General features: G+C 38.2%; 1 long non-coding RNA gene across 1 annotated transcript; it reads right to left on the bottom strand.

The window, feature by feature from the left end:
• Window positions 1–4,522: 4,522 nt before the first annotated feature.
• On the bottom strand, window positions 4,523–6,175 carry LOC144466999 (uncharacterized). Its single transcript, XR_013493394.1, has 2 exons — window positions 5,847–6,175; window positions 4,523–5,205 (listed from the first exon to the last, which is right to left on the bottom strand). It is a non-coding gene; the product is annotated as an uncharacterized LOC144466999 (long non-coding RNA).
• Window positions 6,176–6,179: the final 4 nt, after the last annotated feature.

The following is a 6,179-nucleotide window of genomic DNA, read 5'->3' as shown; positions in this document are numbered from 1 at the left end:
CTCTTCTATCCATTTCGCTCTTGGTCTAATATATGCTCCTTTGGCTTTAGAAAGATAGATGTTATCCAGTGACGATTGCAAGAGTATAAGTTTTTGTTTGCTGTTCTCATTTAGAGATTACATATACTGTTTATTTCTGTAATGATTTCCATCTCTTTTTCCTTACTTTCCCTGCTTAATATTTTGCTATTTGAAATAGAAATCTGGCGTACTTTGTATTTTAAATATTCCCATTTGCTTCTATAGGTTAAGAGATTTGAATCTGTGGTTATATTATTGATTATTGTAATAATTTCTTGGCAGAAACGCTTACTTTTCAGGAGGTTTGAATTAAATTTCCAATAACATTTTTTAAAGCATTTGTTTGTGGACATAAAATTAAGTTTAATCAAACAGTGATCTGTTAAAGGTGCAGCAGAAATTATGGAAGTTGGATCCAGCACAGGCCTATTATCTGACACCAACCAAAAATAAATTCTGGATTTGATTGAGCCATCTGATTTGAACCACGTGTAGATTTGGGTGTAAGGATTATCAAATCGCCATACATCTTTTAGGTTAAACACACTACAAAAATCAAGCAACACAGGATTGTAAAAGTGTCTTTGGTATTTGGAGGGAGATCTGTCTAGCCATTCATCCATTACCATGTTGTAATCACCACCAAAAATAAAGTTGTCAGTAGGATACCTTTGACAAAGATCCTTAATTATTTTTGTAATTTCAGAGAACATATTTTTGTTTTGGTTAGGGTTATTGTACCCATATATGTTACCTAGAATCAGAAAGTCATCATTTGCCTCAAGAACACATAGTATCCACTGACCTAACGAATCTCCATTTGTGGTCAAAACTTTCCCAGGGAAGTTGTTTAATAGTATGGCGACACCTGCTGATCTATTTGTGCCATGACTAAAAAGAATTTTGTCACCCCATTGATTTGACCAAAATTTTTCATCCATGTCATTTGAGTGTGTCTCTTGTAGGAGATAACATTGCGTTTTTTCATTTTTGCAAAAAAAGGAAGGTTGATTTTCTTTTTATAGAATTTCTAAGACCCCTAGCATTAAGTGAAACAAAAGAGAATGTAGAACTGGAAAAAGACATAAAAGAAGGAGATGTAAATTCAGTAAGAAAGTATGGATGTTTGTTTTGGAAATAAGCACTATTGTACTGCCCCAATCCAACACTATTGAACTTAGTAACAGTAGGAGAACAGATCTTCTTGTCCTTCTGTAGTAAGTGGTTTAATGAGCTTATGAATGTAACCAGCACTAATAAGTGAGGTAAGTGGTAGAATATAATTTTGGAAAAGTAGTGCATCTTTCAAGTTATATTATTAACCTCGCGCACGACCTTTAAACTGTGGTCCACATAAAGTGCATCTGAACATTTCAGAACTACTTTCAACAGCAGCATGTAATAAAAATACTTAGCTTATAACATATCAAAGTAGAAAACTTGAGTAATCTGGAAACATTTTAAACATAGAGCCTTTCAAGGGACTCTTATATAACTGAGAGTGTAAGGCACACATTGTAATGTGTAGATAAACTAATCTAGTGCCACCCTAAATCCGTTGATGTACCCCACATGTCCTCTATAGTACACAGTCTTCCCAGCAGCTCTGGCTTGCTCCATCTTCGGCCATGCAGCAGCACAAGCCTCACGGTCAGCTTTGCAGAAATCTTGCTTGAAGTGAATCCCCAAGTCTTTACAGATCTTAGAGTTCTTGGACAGCTTCGAGAAGGCATCCCGGTGATATCTCATGGTGAACTGCACGATGACTTGACGGCTTTTCCCTTCCTCTCGTCTCCCAAGGCGGTGAACGGTGTCAACTACGGTTTCCATCGACGTAGCCCACTGCGGCGCAATCTTTGAAAGAATACCAGTGACGATGTCTCGAATGTGTTCGTCATCTTTTTCTTTCAGGCCATGAATTTTGAGGTTCCAGCGCCTCTTGTATCGCTCCAACTCAGTCACTTTTTCTGTCAGTTCCTCATTTTCTTTAACGAGCCGGGGCATTTCCTTTTCCATTGATTGCATTTTAGCTTTGCAATCTTTAATCTCAGCTGCATTCATCTCCACGAGCTTGGAAATGTTAGCCATCATGACGGAGTTTTCTCTTAGCTGAGCGCCAAAGTTGTCTATTTTAGCAGTTAGCTTTTCAATAGCCTGTACGAGTGCCTCATTTGGGACAACAGGTGGCTCTTGAGGGCTTTTTACCTTTGAAGGTGGCGGTGGCGTGCTTTTCGTTGGAGTGACAGGCGAGGATTTTCTCTTTACACCTCCAGTGGTTGTTATATCCATCTGTGAATAGTCGTGATCCGCCATCTTGGCATTTTCCAAGGCTGCAGTTAGCTTAGCTTCAGACTTTCCGATCGGCATGTTGGTTCATAGTACCGTATTAATCTCCAATGTTATACTTTGTTATACTTTCAAACACTTACTTCAACGCCTGTTCTTTTCTGACTAACGAAACTCCAAGTTTCATGTCAATTTCGGGGCAGCTGCTTAAGAGTTTGTCGGTAGTCCAATGTTTTCACAGCGAAAAAAAATGATAAAGTTACACTTAAATGATGTAACAGTTACAACAGAGCTTTCATACAGCTTTGCACACACATTACTCTTGGACGGATTACTCGTGAACGCAGGGTTGCACAGAAATGCCACGCATATCACATGAAAGCGCAGGAGCAGAGCTTTCATGTGATATCACACACATCATTGTGCTGTCATCCCATCACGCTATACATACAGATCAATTGTCTACAAAATAAAAACGAATTTCTTTACAACCCGTGCGTTTCTCCCTGTCTATCCACATTTGTAGTCCGGCTTTCAAGATGCAAATATCTCCATATTGTCCAGTTGACACTCATCAAACTTTGTGTGACAAGACCAGCCACTTCACCTTTGCGCACCCAGACAACTGCAGCCAAATTATGCATGCTGACAGGGCCATAGTCATCATATACATTGAGGGGGACACATTCCCCCCCCAATGCCCAAAATGCCCCCCAATATATAACTGAAACTGAACAACAACAAAAAACGTTCAGGTCAGGTCAAAGAGCAGTGATACTATGTGATGTGCATTGTATTAAGTTGTAGGGAATGCCTGCATTTATTTCTTTAATCAGAACACAAAATGAATTTCCACTTAGCTATAATAAAATGTTTTCTGATTAAGACTGACAATGACTCAGTGAATACCTTACTCAATTTTATTTGATTAATGGTAAAACAGGTCTCTGTTTACATTCAGAGGTATTTGTGTGGGCAAACTGATGAAAATTAGTCTGTTGATGACCACAGTGGATTGTTCAGTCATTGCAGAGCCAAATTAATTCAAATTTACCCATTGAACGGATCACCTCAGCCATCATCACAACAATTGCCCCCCCTGAGAAATCTGGCAGGAGCCGCCACTGCAACTGTTGCTGGCAGATTTTATCAACCCTAGCTAGCTAATGAAGCTAACATAAAGCTAGATCTGTGCATTGGTTTAATCCTGGCCCTGGCTGACTTTTGAATGTTTCCTGCTGACTCTTTTTAAAATGAGGATCATTTGTCTGATGTGTCCATACTATGCATTTGTTGGCTACATGCATAATATTGGTTTGAAACACTGAGGCAAAAAATCACTGTCCTCACTTGTCAAGTCATGACAAGAAGCATTGTTCATATATTGCAGTGAAGCTAATTAGTCCTTAGTCATTAGTTATTTCATGCTATTGTAAGAGTGAAATTGTGTGATGTAAACACAATAGTACAAACTTAGGTTTAGTACACCACTGAATTTATGTTTACACATATTTAGTGTTTACAGTGATGTTAAGATGTTCTGGTATCAGGTATCTCCACTAGTCTGCGCTGTTCAGGCAGCTGGGAGTTCTTGTGGTTGGGGGAAAAAATAGAGGGAGAGAGAGTAGAGCTTGCAGGGGATCAAGCAGATGAAATGGCTGACTGACCTGTGTTCAGACTTCACTAAAGTTATGAGGTAAACTCAGAGCATGTTGGACTGTTATACTTCCCACACACCCATGTCACTTACACTAACATTACCTGGGCTTCCAACTTTACAGTTTAGTTTGGAGTGAGATTCAGTATTGCTGAAGTCAGTGCATTTTATGCACTGACTTCAGCAAGCACTGATGTGTGTTGGGGCTAACATGTTACAAATCAACTGAGTAACAAAGTAATGTCTTACTGTTATCATATTACATTTGTCTGCAATGAAGTAAAAAGTTACCTGGAATGATGACCTCAACATTTCTGTCTTCTTTTTCCTATCCCAACGTAATGAACTTGTTTTCAGAATATATTTCTATATACAAGAAGAAAAACACATTTTTGATGTGAGGGAGTCATTTAAAAATGTTTCTTCGTGTCTGATATGTGTCAGTAAGTATGCAAATATGCTCTTTTAAAGTTCTCCTGCTTATAAGTGGCCAAACAAACAAATAATAAAGCTTTAAATACAAGTTAACACTCAGACAAAACACTAAGACAAAACACCTTTTTGTGTAAATCAGAAAAAAACCTTTATTGTCCTTCACAAGGCAATGACAATTAGAATTTTAGACTTTGACATGGCTCATAAAACAAGCACAAAATGTCAACATGTTGGATAAAAATCACCAAACACATCTCTATTGTGAGGCTACATGAATGTTTAAATCAACAAGGTTACATATCTGTATTCTTCTCCAGTTAACCTGATCCATGTCTTATCAAAGCATGCAGTACATCTATTAATATACACCCAAAGACAATGTTATGTTAGAAAAAAGGAATTTTGGATGGCATGAGGGCTAAAAAGGGCAACAAAAAAGTAATCAGGAATGCTTTCACGGTCTCATAAATTGTTTGACACAAATGTCCTGATATATATATATTTTACATTTTTATTATTTAGTGAGACTTTATTTTTTCCATGTCACTGACTGAATATAAAACAAAAAAGATTTATTTAGAACAATCACAATTGTATGTACCCACTTATTTGCATTTGATCATTTGTATTAATACTCAAATATTCATTGCTATGATTATATTACACAAAAGTGCAAAGGTAAAATATGAAAGATTATACTAAAGAATGATTAAAGTGAATTAGTAAATCATTCAAGGAAAAACAAAAATCAAAATAATCACTTGTCAGTGTTTATCAACTCACTCCATTATGATGTCAGTCCATCCCTAAAGATCAGAATGAAAGGAGAAGAAAACATGTTTATAACTTCCATACTGTTCACAGTGTTGAGACATCAGCTCAGATATCAAATTGTATTTTGTACTCACAGGTGACTGGTTAGGTGACCTTCAGTGTTATATACTGACACTAACTGGATACCATACTGTTTTTTTTTTTGACCAAGTACAGTTACCTTGAAGAAATTTGACTTCTGCTCCGTAGGTTCTGTATTATATAATTTGCAATCTGCAGCTGACATGATTGATAGAGATTTTGCTTTCACTTCAACCAGAAATTACCAGAACAACTCCACCTACCCCAACATCACCAAGTCCTCCAGTGAAATTGGTCACACTGGAGGACCTTGTGGAGGTAGAGTAGGTATGGTTGTCATAGCAATTCCTGGTTGAGGGAGAAGCAAAATCTTTGTTAAACCACATGACAGCTGCAGGTTGTATTCACACCAGTGTCGAGGTAAAGTTCACTTTCTTCATTGGGTTTGTTTTGCTATGACTTTTTGTGACTTTTGTTATACAAAAAAGGCAACTATATGGTATCCAGTTGGTGCCAAGATACAAGGTGCCATTTCTAGTTATAAGTGAACAGTACCAACTGAAGTCTGCTTACTGTGTGGGAACACACTTACCTTCACAGATGACACTAGCATCCTCAGAGTGACCACAGTTATGGTTCCCTAATCCGCGATGGGGACAGTCTCTTAATGAAGACTCACTGCCTGAACACCCAAGGTCATCTAGCCAAATTTGTCCAGTGCCTTGTCCAAAACGTGCCCTTTGTGGTGCCTCCACAGCCCTGCCACAGCCCAGCTGTCGACAAACCACCTGAGCGTCATTCAAATTCCAGAAGTCGTCACACACCGTTCCCCACTGGCCATTGTGGAAGATCTCCACTCTGCCAGAGCAGCAGTTGTCAGAGTTGACCAGTCTCACTGGAACACTTGGTGTTGGAGTAGCAATTT

The sequence above is a fragment of the Epinephelus lanceolatus genome, chromosome 1, assembly GCF_041903045.1.
Source record: "Epinephelus lanceolatus isolate andai-2023 chromosome 1, ASM4190304v1, whole genome shotgun sequence".
Lineage (NCBI taxonomy): Eukaryota > Metazoa > Chordata > Actinopteri > Perciformes > Serranidae > Epinephelus > Epinephelus lanceolatus.
The sequence above is the reverse complement of the archived record's forward strand: the minus strand, read 5'-3'. Positions and strand labels throughout refer to the sequence as shown.